The 13,433-nt window shown below is 42.0% G+C and overlaps 1 long non-coding RNA gene across 3 annotated transcripts in view; it reads right to left on the reverse strand.

Annotated features, from left to right (window-relative positions):
- Positions 1-2,635, reverse strand: part of LOC110081644 (uncharacterized) — a 65,766-nt gene extending 63,131 nt beyond the window's left edge. Inside the window, exon 1 of one of the 3 annotated variants that reach the window (XR_012086629.2) lies at positions 2,496-2,635. This is a non-coding gene — a long non-coding RNA (uncharacterized LOC110081644). The remainder of the gene's footprint in view (positions 1-2,495) is intronic. The other 2 variants (XR_012086628.2, XR_002301012.3) reach the window with 2 other exon arrangements.
- Between the last annotated feature and the right edge of the window lie 10,798 nt (positions 2,636-13,433).

Genomic DNA, 13,433 nt, shown 5'->3' on the forward strand with positions numbered 1-13,433 from the left:
AACACCCCCTCCTTGCTTCTTTCTTGCCCCTCTTCTTTCTCCAGGCTGAACAACAGGAACAGTTTATATATCCCAGAGATACCCCACTCCCCACAGTAGTATTAAGTTCTTCAAAAAAAAAAAAAACCCTCTGGCTTAAGAATGTGGGATATTGTGCTTCTGTACCCACAATTCAAAAACCCAGGAAATGGCCCAATATTGCTGCAAAATATCATGCCTGTGCTGCCAGCAGGAAAAAGGATGCCAAGCTTTATATAGCAAAGAGCAGCATGAATGTTGACAACACCAGTGGCAGCAGTCAAGATGGGCTACAGTAGTGGTCCCCAACCTTTTCTGAACCACAGACCGTGTGGGCAGGTCATGCTCGTGGGTGGGCAGGGTGCACCCTCGCATATGTGGGGGTGGCAGTGGTGCTCTCGTGGGTGGGAGGAGTGCACTCGCACACATGCGCGGGTGCACTTGCAGGTAGGTGGGACTGCTCACGTGCATGTGCGGGTTGGCGTGGTGCTCTTGTGGGTGGGTGTGGCTCACGTGCATGCACGAGGTGCACTTGCACACACGTTTGGGCAAGGCACCCATGCATGTGGGTGGGTGGGCCATGCGTGCAGGGGGCAGTGCATGCGTGCAGGTGGGAGATCTGTCTTGTGTTGTCAAGTCACTTACACATTATGGTGACCCTATGAATTAGTGCCATCCCTGTACTGATGTTTACATTAGCATGTTAAAATAATGTATGCATGCGTATATATGTGTATAAAGTGTAGTTATGAAAAATCATATTACAACAGAAATAGCATATTATAATATTCAATACTACAGTATATTTATATTTCCAAACATATAATGTAACCATGAAAAACCATGCAAAAACACACACAGATGAATAAAATATGAATACATAAAGAATATAATGTGATAAAATAGCCTGAGGTACGATAGGAAACTCTTCTTTCACATGTGTGCAAGAAAGAGCAAATGTGTGTCTGAATGAGAAAGAGAGGCTGTCGTTCAATTTATTTTTGGAATGGAGAAATAATAAATCAAGGAGGGGAAAGTGGATGTGGAGATGGCCCCACGGAAGCACCCTGCGGGTGTCCCAGGGAAGAGACCGAGGGCGTGTGAGTGCACAAGTGAGTCAAATAAGTAAAAAGGAAGGGAAACGGGAGGGTCTGTGACCAGCAGCAATGCCACCTGGAAATAATGGCTGAAATTGAAAAGAGATGGCAAGATACTTGAATTCAAGGGGGAAGATTTAAGCCAGATGTGCTTATTTAAATTGTTTAATGCTTTCAATCAAAGAGGTTTATAAAGATGTAATGTTAATTTGTGTTTATGATGCTTGATTTGTTACTCTGTTATTGTTATTTATATCTTTATGGATTATTTTGTGTTCAGTGCTGTCCCATATGTTCCTCTGTAAACCACTGAGAGTCATGGTTCACCAGGACATGGGTCCAATGAATGAACGAATGAATATATGAATAAAGCAAGAGCAAGGGTGAGAGCACTGGCCTGGAGCAGGGGCGATCCAGGTCTTCACACCCAATGGGCCATGAGGCTCAGTGGGTGACCCTTGAGCCCGCTGCTCTCTGCCTGTCCTCCCTCACAGGGTTGCTGTGAACGGAAAGCAGGGTCGAGGATAAGCGACTCTTGGTGATTTAATAACCATAATCTGCTTTGGCCCTGGAAAGCAGCAGGATATCAAATGCTAACTGAACCTGTGACAACCCCAGACCTACTGGAGTATGCCACACTTTAACTATGCTGCCACCAACCATTCCCTATAAGAAGTCACACAGACCAGGAATGGATTTTACTAAACAAAAGAACAAGGTTTATTTAAATAACAAACAGGGAAAACAAAATGATCAGGTAAATAAGATACTGTAACGTGGCGTAGTCTCAATCATATACATACAACAGTTTGGTTCACACAGAACACTTTAAAGTAAAGCACAGACCCTGAACCTATCAGTTCTGGCTACCTATAAAGAAACCTGAACCTATCAGGTATGTACTAACTGACACACAGTTGTACTCAGTCTGACACACAGACTCCCACTCCTCACTCTTCACATCAGCTCCAAATATATATACAGTACAGCTCCTCCCCCTGATGTCCCGCCTTCCACTCCCCATAGGATGGAACTTTCCCTCCAAACCCATGACAGACAGGTACCATCAGAGCTGTATGTAACAGAACCAAACTAAACGGCCAACACAGCCGAGGCTGACTCAGTAATGGCAGTTTCAGGGGAGAGGGTAAATGCACCCTGTGCATGCTCAGGGGCACTGCTGCCTTCGCTCTAGGGTCAGGCCACTTTTCCCAGCAAGACTTGCAGGCTCTAGCAGGGGCGGAAAGGATTGCGCGGGAAAAAGATGCTGAGGGTGAACGCATCTCATCTCCACCCCCCCCCCCCCGTTTAGGTAAATTCGGGCGCAAACGGTGCCTTAGGGGGTTAAATCTCCATGGCAACGAGAGGAAACTGCCCCACCTGGAACTGCTCGATGGCCTCGAGGGGTCTCTGTGCATCTCTTGCAGATCCTCCCCGTGGGCCACTCCGCGGTCCTGCAAGCCGGCGAACACGGTGCGACGCCCGCCCTTCAGGTCGGAGGCCTTTTACCTCCGGAAGGGAGAGAGACTAACAAAGCGAGGCGTGGAAAGGGGACCCCGGAGATGGGCGCGGAAAGAGACCGAGGGCGAGTCTATGAAAGAAGTAGAAAACCGGGAGGAGCTGCGAGCTGCCGCCCCCGCGCCCCGCCCTCGGCCGGCAAGCAGTGGCGGGCCGGGCGCTGCCGAGGCGGCCCTTCCCTTTGGAGGGTGCCCCGTTCGGCGCCTTGCCCTGAGTGCCCACAACCAGGAAGGGGGAGGGGGAAGAGGAGGAGGAGGAAGGAAGGAGGAGAACTTGCCGGGTATCTGAAGATGTTTGTTTGAGAGCCGCATTCTGATTGGTCAGAATGCTAAGCGATGCAAATAATATGCTGCTATTAATATGCCTAAAGTTCTACAGTTTTAAATCTCCTCCTTCCCTCCCCCCCCTCATAACTTCCTTCTCTGAGGAGCTTCCAAACAGAGTGTTTACACAAAAGGCAACAGAGTAGGGGGTCAGGTGGGGAATCTATGACCCTCCAGACATTTGGACTTCACCCGTTACTTACCTACTGCTATGCTGGATGGGACTGATGGGAACCAAGGGCCAAAGGTCCCCTATCACTGCAACAGGAGGCAAAGTGAAAGAAGATGCAGAAAATATAATTGAAGGAAGATGGAGAAAATATTAAGAGGGGTTCAGTAGACCTATGTTATTAGGGTTAGCTGCAATAGGAAGATGAGGACTTATAACAGCAGTAGGTTTGGTGGAGTAAAAGGTAAAGGTTCCCCTTGAGAATTTTTGTCCAGTCGTGTCAGGTGTAAATAATTAGATAGTATTTTTCAAGCAGGTCTATGAGTTGCTTCTAAGTGTAAGGGACAAGAAAGATGAGGATGGCAAAGAGGAAATTGAAATTTCTGAGTGTGAAGTCAGATATAGTGGGAGGATGGAGTAACGGAAGACTCTGAAGGCCAAGGTGTCTCATGCTGAATCTGGGTAGACAGATCTATTCAACTGTTAGTTCAGTAGACACAACAAGTTGTAGAAACTGCATACCTCCATGTTAAGCTTTTTTTTTTTTTTGCTAAGAAATCCGGATTTTGTCATAAGCATTGCTTTTTTGCACACAGAGGTGTGAGGAAAAACCAGGAAGTAGGCATTGGGTGCTGTGGATGCAGTCCACCAAAACTACTCTTGCACAAGCTAGGTAGAACTAGGCGGGAGTTGCAGAAGAGTGGGACCTGCCACTCGGTAACAGTGCAGAATTATGTGAAGCAAATAAATGCATGAACTTGAGAAGGAATATTGGTATGGCAGAAGATGAGACTTGGGTTGATTAAACAGATCTTCCAAACTCAGGTTGGCATGGCCAAATATTAGCTATTGCTCAGAATGTAAAACAGAAATAATACTTGCAGAGTTCTGATGTGAAATAAGATTGTGGCTACAAAATATATTGCACACAGAAAATGTGTAAAATATGTCCACAAATTTATCTTTATCTTACTTGGAATGGAAGCTGATCAGGGAACCATGACGTTGGTCAAACCAATGTATAAATATCTCTTGTGCTTTAGCAAAGCCAATAAACCTTTGATTCAGCCATCTGAATGACTCCTTTTTATCCTCCACAGGTTAAGCATCAATGGACTATGACTTGCTGTTCAGGAGCACAGAGGTTGGATGTGAGATGTTTTTGTACACCTCAGTTGCATCCTCCCTTTTCAGATCTCTCTCCTTCTTTCACCAGTGGTGTCTGCAAGGTGTCTCCTCCTGATCCAGTGGGACAGCCCTGCAGATGTGCCTGTCATTCTGCAGGATTTCACCACAGGGTATCATGTCATCTTAACCAGAGCCATACACAGTGGCCTCCAAGTAATCAGGCCTTAGCTAGCAATGACTGGAAGCTATATCCACACTGCGTTAAGCAGATCTCTCCAGCTCACTTCGAAGGAATCCCAAGCACTGCATGTTCTGGAAGATGCATTCATTCTCACCCTTGGAAGCTCTCCATTAAGGCAGATGTGAACAGCACACAGCCTGTTTTTAGTGCACTTTCTAGAGACTCAGCACAAGAGGCAGTTGATTTTGCTGAGCATGAGTTTACAACCAGGAACTGCAGTGTTGGTTCCCTTGATACAAGGTGCCTGGATCCCACATGCCAATGTGAATGTTGTGTTCCTTCTGCGCCAAAGCATTATGCCATTTACTCATCACCAGTTTCCTTGAGCAATCTTCAAAATGAACGTGGCCACAGATTCTCAAATAATGTACCACCAGTTCTTGTTGCTGTGTATCCTGATGAGCTAGGTTCTCCTCTTCATGTGGAACAACTGGCCCAAATTGACCGGACTCCCACACCTTCTATTCCAGATAGTTACTTGGTCTTTTCCAGATATTAAAACATGGTGAGACCATGAAGCATCATGAATTAAGGACTGCTTTCTCTAATACCACGTTATACCGCTCTTATTCCACCATGTAAGCTTGGCTTTCTTTACATTATTTCTTTGGCATGACAGTTTTGCGTGCTTGAGCAACATCATTGCAGAAATGGATTAATTGCGGCTTGGAGAATTACTATTGCAGATTTTGCCTTCTGTTGCAATAAAGGTGAGGAGTATGCAAAAGTGATCTTTTGCAATGTTTGTCCTGAGTCCATTCCCTGATTCTGTTTAGTACCCTCCAGTGTGGGTTTAAGAGTATTAATTTATTCCTGATAGTATTTCATGGCTGAATATAACTGGGGTTCTCACTTACTCAGTGTACACTCAGGAACACTGCTCTGGTTTGTTCCTTATGGACCAAGTTTTCTTACCTTATACACCATCATGCAAAAAGAATGTGAACGGCTCTAATTTAAATCAGCTGTTGCAGTATGTGCCCTATGGGCAATACCCAGTGATACTTTCTACACATCCCACACAGCAATCCATGTAGTTTCCTCTTAAAAAATTGTTGCAGTGCAGCCACAACCTGCTTTTCCAGCATACAAAAATATAAAAGAAGTTTAATGAGTAATCAATAGTTGGAAACTTCAGAAGCCATTATCAACTAGTTTGATAATTTTAAAATGATCTCAATAGACTATTGGGTATTGAACTAGATAACACTCTAGTGTGGTGACCTAGTGAACTGCAGCTGTCATTGGCTATATCCTCTTTGCAGTTGCAGAGCACCACAGCTCTGCAAGCAGTTGGCTCTGTGCAGTCTCCTGCTTGGAGTTAAATGAAAGCTAGAGATTGGCCTTTCACTGTTAACAGGGTTTTCTAGTTGCAAAGGGGGTTACAATGAAGAGCCTCGTGGCGCAGTGGTTATGGATTAATTTTTGTTTTAATTGTATTTGTTCTGTTGTTAGCCGCTCAGAGTGGTATAATTATACCAGATGGGCGGGATATAAATCAAATAAATAAATAAATTAAATAAATAAATAAAACGCTGTACTGCAGCTAAAACTGTGCTCACGACCTGGGGTTCAAATCCCAGGTAGGCGGCTCAAGGTTGACTCAGCCTTCTATCCTTCCGAGGTCGGTAAAATGAGTACCCAGCTTGCTGGGGGGGGGCAATGTGTAGCCTGTATAATTAAATTGTAAACCACCCGGAGAGTGCTTGTAGCGCTATGGGGCGGTATATAAGTCCAAAAAAAAAAAAAAAAAAAAAAGGCCTTTGGGCAAATGTTAAGACACAAAACAATTGCAAATAAAAGGACTGTAAGCAAACACGGGTTCGAAAACACACGTGTAAGCTTGGACAGAGAGCAATCAGGAGTTTGCACATGCTAAAATAGGCTGAAGAGTCCAAATTCAGCCAGCCATGCTACAACACTCCTTCTCGCAGGTCTGCCCACATAAGAACACCCTGGTACTCTCAGATATTATTGTGAAAAGGTCAAGTGGGCTTTGTAGTCCTTAGACTTAACTTGCACCACTGACAGGACTCTAAGTAAGCTAGGCCGAGGCAGCACTTTCAGATGACCCTATGACAAGTGTACTGTTCAGGAAACCAAATGAGTTTTATAATCTTTATTTTATTAAAGAAAAAGCATGTTACTAAGCCAAATTAAACCAAAACAAATAATCTAGCATTGTGCTGTTTAGTTACACAGATGTAGTGAGGCAAAGAAAACATGAAAAATATAAAAGAGTTCAAAAACCTTATTAAAAATACAAAAAGACATTGAAAAGAATCAAAACAGTTCCAGTCCAGGAAATCATTAGTAAACAAAATAATCCAAGTAGGTTATGAAAAGGCTATAGTCCTCAGTGATCCTATAGAATAAAAACCCCTAAACAAAAGTAAAAATCCCTTATATGTCCCATAGTCCTTAGAAAAGTAAAATCCAGTAAATATAGCATAGTCCTTACAAAATTACAAGAGCATAGTCCATATGGAGTATTCCAAGAAAAGAAGTCCATAAAGAATATTCCATAGAACAGTCCATAGAAAATAGTCCATGCATAGTCCTTAGGAAAAATCCCATAAGTCCAAAAGTAATCCAGCAAAGCATAGAAACCAGTCCATGTAGGTAGTCCCAAATGGCTGAAGAATAGGTCACGAATCACTGAAAGGTCGGTCTTGGAAAGACAATGTCTATAGGTAAAAGGTTCCTTTTTCAAGAGTAACTGGCAAGGGCTTAATGCACCTTCCCACGATGTCATCCAATCAGAGTTCGTTACTAGGCAAACAGTCCTGTTACATCACATGAATTCTCTCATACACAGCAGATGTTATTTGGGTTACGGTGGTTTATCAAAGAGTCACAACAATTCCCATCTATCTAATCACACAGAGTCCTTCTCAGGCCTTCAGAATAACATTCTCTCTGCTCGCCTAGAAAACAATTTGTCAGCATAGCACAGATACTATATACAAAGAAACAAAATGGAACCTCTCTGGCTCACTTCATAATTACAAAACCCATATGCCTTAAAAGATTTTAACTTAAAAACCCATCTCATCACAAGCCCCCTGAAGATTAACAAAATTCTCAAACAATTTAAGTTTTAATTTTGATAACTGAATAAGATGAGATGTCATAATTAAGCAGTAACAAAATAGAGAAAGATATTAACTTGAACATAAGGTAATACATTTCAAATATGATTCTAAAATAGCAAAACAATTGTTATATGAGAACTATTATAATTACAGTATTTACCATACATGAGAGAAATTTGCGTTAGACACTCCTACTAGTCTGAAAAACAGAAGAATAAACAAGTTAGTATACTTATACTTATACACTCTGCATATGCTCAGATAATACTCTAGTCATCAAACAGTAAAATAATGAAACAAGGTTTAACATCATAATAACTTGACAAACCAATATACTGATATGAAGTAATAATAGTGACAACACTCTATGTATGCTCAGGAACATTGTCATACAGAATACCAAGAAAATTAAACATCAGAGTTTTAACAATTCTAGCCATTTTCTCCCCTTGCATCTGCACTAAACATTCGAGATAAGCAGTGAGGAATTAAAGCCTCCTTTGCAAGTAGATGTTTAACATCAAAATCATATTTTTGCAATCTGAAATACCACTGCATTAATCTTGGGCTTCGATGTCTCTGCTTCTCTAAGAATGACAAAGCATTTTGGTCTGCTTGAATTGGATCAGGGCTATAAAGTACAAAGTTGCCTACATAGCCAATCACGTAATATAAATCACCAAACAATTCATCAACCAATTTCTGAAAAGTAACATAGATATTTTCCATTCCAGGTGCTAGTTTTCTGAGTTGGTAAATTCCCTGAGGGCAAGTAAATGATGTATAAGGGCGATGTTCCTCTTTAATTAAAATCTGATAAAGCCCTCCTTTTATTCCAATCACAGAAATATATTCAGCGTTTGCAACAATTTCTACCAACATCTCAACATTGATTGTAGTAAAATGTTTCACATTAGTCTCTCCAGGTGAATTAGGGAAAACGTTTTGGTGATTAACTATGCTATCAGGTTTGGTCACAAGAGGCCGCTGTTGCGTCAAAGTTCCCTCGGGAGTACTCTGCATAGCCTCAGAAACAGTATCAGCATTCTCACCACTTCCTTGGAAAATAGGCTGTTGAAAATAAGAATGGTCCCCAACCTCTGTTTTTCTCTCTAAAGATCTTTCTGAGAAGATTAACTGTGGTACTGGGCCAAAGCTCCCAGATAGGATTTCAGTCTCTGCAGAAACATCAGTACTTTGTAATCCCAAAAAGTTAGCGCTTCCCCCATCGTTGGTTGTGTTAGGAACAGTCTCACAATCTGACAGGTTCAAATGCAGCTTTCTATCTTTAATCAAGTTTACAGTCCCATATTCACTTGTACTACTGAAACAATGTGAAAGTTCATGCTGCAAAACTGCTCCACTATCACCTCCTATGGCACTTGGCAATGACTCTGAGAAAACCTTCACTCCTCCAGCTTCCTCAGCTGACTTTTCCGGTACCTTGAGTAGGCCACCCCCTTGGTATATTTCTTTACTTCCGAACTGCCATGAAGTACACGGGGTCTCTGCCAACCTAACAGGGTCTGCTTTCGCTGTTCCCTCTGGGCTAAGAGAAGGGGGGTTGTTTGAAATCTGACATGCATCAAGATCTGCTGACACAAGTCCTAGCGAAGAATTAAGCTGAGTCTCTATTACATCTAAGCTGATGTGAGGGCTCTCAGTCTCATCCCGAATTATTTCAGAACTTCTCACCTGTCCTGTGCTCTGGAAAAGAGCTGAGGTTGGTGCTGAGCTGAATTCCAATGCACTGCAATTCTCTGGAGCACTGCAGTTTTCCCTTGCGTAGTCCGATGTTAATTTCCTCAAGGACACAGCTTCTCGGGGAACTTTCGCCTGCATTCCTTTCTCTGCGCGCGGCTCCAGGGCCTGTGAATCCTCTGTTTGGACGGGCGATGAATCGCTGTCTTCTCTGGAATGCTCCTTAGCATTCCACTGGGCCTCGTTAACTCTTTCCACACAAGCATCTTGCATCTCAGGGTTGCTCCCAATTGTTTGGAGCGTCTCATTGCAGTAATCCCCAAAGGAACCCTGCTGAACTTGGAAAAACCTTTGCATCAAGCCAGGTTCTGTGCTAAGAAAACGTTTTAAAAGGATGTTTTCCTGATAAAGCTCACGTATCAGGAAATCTCTTTCCCTAATTTTCTGCTTGGCTTGCTCGAAAAATCCCGAAGCCACTTCCAAGAGTATATCCACGGTTTTAGACTGGTTTTTCTCCTCCATTTCTGCTGGCAATCTAGCCTTGGCTAGGTCAGCAAGCAAAACTTCTAATAATAGAAATGAAAATTTAAAAATCTCCTCTGCACTTCTGACCAACTGCTGTCCCTTCTGCTATCCTAAGATAGGCGAGAGAACAAACAGCTGCCAAACCAAAATAAAATTAAAAATCCAAAAGGAAGAGAAAAGAAAAACTGTGATCACTCTGTGAACCCTAAAGTTACAGAGATGATCAATGACTGAACTGGGTGCAGATAGATACCTCCAAGATCATAGGGCATGACTCTAGGCCAAGCCAGATGCAACTAGGTACTCCTGACAGATCCTAAGATCGTAGTGGGGAGACCCAGAGCTAGTCTGGAACACGGCCAGGTGCTCCGGCAAATCCTAAGATTATAGGAGTACGCTTAGGCCAAAAAAAAAAAAAAAAAAAAAAAAAAAAAAAAACCCTGGATGCAAGTCCCGAAACAATGTAGCCAGAGTCATTCATGCAATCCTAAGATTGTGAAATGACCTGCTCAACTTGGGTGCTATTACAGAGTGCAAGCACTCTAAAAATAAAGGACATGCATCTTGGAATTTCTTCACTACAACGTTGTAACAACCTGCACATGCCTACTGATTAAATCCAATTGTTTCCTAACAGTTTGCTTGTCCCACTGGGAATCTCTTTCTTAAAAGAGCACCCCAGATTCTAACACACATTACCACAGCCTGAAGATTTAACACCTCTCACCACAGCCTTTAGATCTAACTGCTGGCAAACAGCGTTTCCTAGGAAATTACTGTTTACACCCAGGGAAGCACCTAGCTCCTTGAAGCCTCAGTGTCCCACTGCAATCAAAACTTAGCTTGTGGATCAGAGTCACTCAAGCTGCCAGATAGAACAAAAATTGGTCATCCTGAGGTACTACAAAACCCAGCACGTGGTCCATCCCACCGCTGCCACCATGTAAGCAAACACGGGTTCGAAAACACACGTGTAAGCTTGGACAGAGAGCAATCAGGAGTTTGCACATGCTAAAATAGGCTGAAGAGTCCAAATTCAGCCAGCCATGCTACAACACTCCTTCTCGCAGGTCTGCCCACATAAGAACACCCTGGTACTCTCAGATATTATTGTGAAAAGGTCAAGTGGGCTTTGTAGTCCTTAGACTTAACTTGCACCACTGACAGGACTCTAAGTAAGCTAGGCCGAGGCAGCACTTTCAGATGACCCTATGACAAGTGTACTGTTCAGGAAACCAAATGAGTTTTATAATCTTTATTTTATTAAAGAAAAAGCATGTTACTAAGCCAAATTAAACCAAAACAAATAATCTAGCATTGTGCTGTTTAGTTACACAGATGTAGTGAGGCAAAGAAAACATGAAAAATATAAAAGAGTTCAAAAACCTTATTAAAAATACAAAAAGACATTGAAAAGAATCAAAACAGTTCCAGTCCAGGAAATCATTAGTAAACAAAATAATCCAAGTAGGTTATGAAAAGGCTATAGTCCTCAGTGATCCTATAGAATAAAAACCCCTAAACAAAAGTAAAAATCCCTTATATGTCCCATAGTCCTTAGAAAAGTAAAATCCAGTAAATATAGCATAGTCCTTACAAAATTACAAGAGCATAGTCCATATGGAGTATTCCAAGAAAAGAAGTCCATAAAGAATATTCCATAGAACAGTCCATAGAAAATAGTCCATGCATAGTCCTTAGGAAAAATCCCATAAGTCCAAAAGTAATCCAGCAAAGCATAGAAACCAGTCCATGTAGGTAGTCCCAAATGGCTGAAGAATAGGTCACGAATCACTGAAAGGTCGGTCTTGGAAAGACAATGTCTATAGGTAAAAGGTTCCTTTTTCAAGAGTAACTGGCAAGGGCTTAATGCACCTTCCCACGATGTCATCCAATCAGAGTTCGTTACTAGGCAAACAGTCCTGTTACATCACATGAATTCTCTCATACACAGCAGATGTTATTTGGGTTACGGTGGTTTATCAAAGAGTCACAACAATTCCCATCTATCTAATCACACAGAGTCCTTCTCAGGCCTTCAGAATAACATTCTCTCTGCTCGCCTAGAAAACAATTTGTCAGCATAGCACAGATACTATATACAAAGAAACAAAATGGAACCTCTCTGGCTCACTTCATAATTACAAAACCCATATGCCTTAAAAGATTTTAACTTAAAAACCCATCTCATCACAAGGACAACTTCCATGTGCAACAAAAAACAGAACACTTCATTCATACTATGAGAAAAGTGTCAGCTGCCACTTTTCTGCAAACTCCAGCTCTCATCTAAAAAGCATTTCCAACTTCAGTTTCTGTAAAACACAGCTCATGAAATATGATCTCTTTACCCCTCTTGTTCCTTTGGATGCTCCAGACTGACGGAATATGCAGCTGGCATCTATGCCCTTCTGTGGAGAGATTTTAACTGCCAGCAAGTCAGATATTATGATTCCCTTCCTTTATAGTGATTTTCTAAGATTGTTGTTTGTCAGGCCAAAACAAAACAAAACAAAAAGAAGAAAAAAAATAAAGACAAAAATGTTGTGGCACCTTAAAGACTAACTGCTATATTTTAGTATGAGCTTTCATAGAAAAATTCACTTCTTCAGACATGAGTATGTGACTGCATGGCAAATATTTATGCAGTTATACATGGACCAAAAACAAATATACTGTTTCCTGGGCACAAGTAGTTGATGATAAGGCATTTCATACCTGGCAATGACCATTAAAAGCCCTTTTGAGCTGTTGTCTCAGTCTCTTTGTAGGAAACTGTGTGTACTGTATATCTGAGGTAGTGTCAAGAGAAGCTTCTGATTAGATATTGGGTGTGTGGGGCAGATCCAGTATTTGTAGTGAACGCTCACATGGCACTGTTTTTAGAGGTCAAAGGAAACTGGTGCATGATGTACTTCATTGTACTGTAGAACAGCTATTTTCAAACTATTTTTGGGGGGGGGGGCACGGCCAAAAACACAATATGAAATAAGAGGCTGAATCAGGATGGTGTAAGTTGTATAACAAACCTTATAAGGTGACATGTGAAGAAATCTGCTGAAAATGGCTGCTCTAGAATTCCAAGATCCACCAAACAGTCAGGCACAGAGATATGAAATCAAACAATTCCAAGCCTGGACATTTGAGTACAAAAACTTGAGTTTGTGATCCTTTCAAACTTAAATGTCACTATAATTTAGCCACCATAAGTGTGTGCTGCGGCTTTTGTTTACTGTATTTTCTAACACTAGGGAGGTAGATGTTGTGATGATTTGTGTTTTTATGTGTATTAGAATGGGATATGTAGTCCTAAGATTGTCCCAATAGCATCCATCTTGATTTAAAGTCTGTTCTGTAGTAGGTAAGTTTTTCATGCTGTTTCAGAGAAGCTTCGCTCTCTGGTTATCTCGTTGCTAAGATGAGCAGAGAGCAGAGACTTTCGTAGTCAAAATAATTCTGCCACAAAGTATGATAACAACTGAAGCTCCATGAGAAAGTTAGGCGGAACAACAAGACCCAGGAGGGGGTGTTCCTTATGAAGAATTCTGGGAAGAAGAAGGAAGTTGGTAAGGAGTTGAAAAAAGATGGAGTTGGACTGAGAAAGGTCAGACACGTGCT

The sequence above is a fragment of the Pogona vitticeps genome, chromosome 4 (assembly GCF_051106095.1).
Source record: "Pogona vitticeps strain Pit_001003342236 chromosome 4, PviZW2.1, whole genome shotgun sequence".
NCBI classification, from domain to species: domain Eukaryota; kingdom Metazoa; phylum Chordata; class Lepidosauria; order Squamata; family Agamidae; genus Pogona; species Pogona vitticeps.